Here is a 2,500-nt window from a genome sequence, read left to right as displayed (position 1 = left end):
CACATCGCGGGACGGGAGACAACGCTCTAGCGAGAGAACGGATCCCGGCATTCCCGGATTTTTTCACATCGGACCGCTCACATTTCCCCCTTCACCGTAAACACGGCGTCGCCGGGAAATCTCTCGATTTGCATCGAGCCGACTGCGTTTTGCAGACCCGTCGCCCGTTCCGAGGGCTGGGCCAGTGCGAGACTTTTATCGAGCCACCAATACTGCTTGGTTGCGTTAGCACTGCGCGTCGCCGCTGGCTTCACGCTACGGACACGTACTTTTACCTTCACTGGCGCGACCTGCGCGCCGAGCCCGCATTTTACCGGGAAGCTAGTCGGGAGACTGAGCCACGCACGGTCAGATCGGGCACATGTCGCTGGCTGCGAGGGAGCGCGGATCCTAGCGTCACATAGAGGCTTCACCGACACTCACCTCCACAATAGTAGATACAGACCGTTTTAACCGCCGTATTTCTGCCCATACCTCTAGTGTTAAACCGAAAAATCGGGTACATAGTCTCGGGGAGGACCGGGGTGCCGCCCCATGAGGGGAGCCCGCACGGAGGGCGCCGGGGGTGCCGCGACCCGGGGGGCGGCGCGGGGGTGTCGGGGCGCATCTACGGGGCTCACTCGCGCGGGCGCCACACTTCCGGGGGGCGCCCCAGGTGGGGTGCCAACTTTGGCGCCCCCGACTAAGGGGCCGCCCCCACTGCGGTTACACGCTTTACGACCACCCACCCGCGTTCCCCACCCCAGGGGGCATGCGAATCACCCGCCAGGGGCGTTCTGGGACCGAGGGCGCCGCTCCGGCACAAGGGGGAGCCAAAACGCCCCGAGTTCCCCCGCGGCCACCTCGACACCTGGGCGGGCGGCGAGGGGTGTCCTGCGATCGGGGTGGGGAGCTCTACCAGAATCACCCGCCAAACTTCACCGGGGGCGTCTCCCGGCGCCCCTGCGCTCGGGTGACGAACAGCGCCCCGGGCTATCCCGGGCGCCCTATGGCGTCCACCTTCGATCGGAAGGGTGATCTCGACTCGGGCTGAGGCGGGCCACAACAATCCGCGGTCACATCGGAGCCGTCCAGGCTAACGAGGCCCCGGCTCACGGGTAACCCATGGGGCTGGACCGGGAGTCCGCCGTTAAAGAAGAAAGAAATGTAGTGCAAACCAGAACCAGTTTTTTTTATTTATTTTATAACTCGACTAATAATCGTCACAAAATTAAAACTTGGTACCTACGGATAGCCCTGGGCCCAACCTAATACAGGATGTCCATAACTATGCGCTAATTAAATAATTAATGGGTATTAAGGTCGGTCTTAGTAAATTGCTATATAAAGTCTAAGACCAGAACCAGTATTTTAAATTTATTTTATAACTCGGCTCCTAATTGTCACAAAATTTAAAAATTGGTACCTATGGATAGCCCTCGGCCCTACCTAATACACCGTGTCCATAACAATGTGGTAATTAAATATTTACTGGGCGTTAGGGTCGGTCTTAGTAAATTGCTATATAAAGTCTATATAAAATTTTACGAATTTAAAAAAAAAATTCCTACCGTCAAAAATAGCGACGCCTAGACCACCACACCTGTTCTGACGTTAAATCCTACTTGCACACACGTGTGGGAATAGATTAGATATCATCTAGAGATAGAATTCCTAATTATTTAATTAAAATAGAGACTCTAGATTTAATAGTTGTGTCATAGTTACATTAAGTCGAATTAGCGAAGCGGAGGCGGGAACTAGATTCTAGATCTAACACTTCGATTGCGATGAAAAAAAAATAGCTTTATTTTAAGGCCGACAAGGCAAATACGGTTTAATTAATATTAAAGAAATAAGTCCGAACACCTACCTTAAGCGAATCATCTACACAACACATGACTAGAAATAATACACGTCCACACGAAGAGCGATTGAAACGGTGACTGCAACGGTGAAAACTTGTACGACGGAAACATGGCGCCTAGGTTATGCCTACTTCCGGTCTGATGAAAATTTTTAATTCATTTTAAATTTTGCGCTCTATTTCGTCCGCGCTTGTCCACTTAAACTCTACAGAAAAGATAGTCTATATAAAAATAATTCCTAGAAGACAATTTTATGAGAGATCACCCACATTTATTTACCCTGCCTGTCTACCTTAGGGTTAGAGTTTGAATTTTTCTAGATTCAAGCCAAATATGCCGTGTCGATTAAACGACGACGTACATAACAGAGCGAAGACAATGAATGGTTCCTTAATTAACTATAATTACGGTCCTAATACAACTACAATTCACCATAGTACTAATATGTATGTGTATTGTTGTTTTGGGAGTTCTGTCATTACATTTTAAATTATAAAAAAAACGGGTTTACGATACACTTCATTACGCCGCCGATCGTGGTTTTAGATTTAAATTTGGTCGGATTCGGTTTATTATTAATTTATATAATACTTTATACATACTTTAATTCATTAAATACATTTATCTATGTATTTATTTCATTAGTTAAGTAT

This window comes from Physella acuta, unplaced genomic scaffold (assembly GCF_028476545.2).
Source record: "Physella acuta isolate Inbredline_101_S28 unplaced genomic scaffold, ASM2847654v3 ptg002691l, whole genome shotgun sequence".
NCBI classification, from domain to species: domain Eukaryota; kingdom Metazoa; phylum Mollusca; class Gastropoda; family Physidae; genus Physella; species Physella acuta.
Note: the sequence above shows the minus strand (reverse complement) of the source record.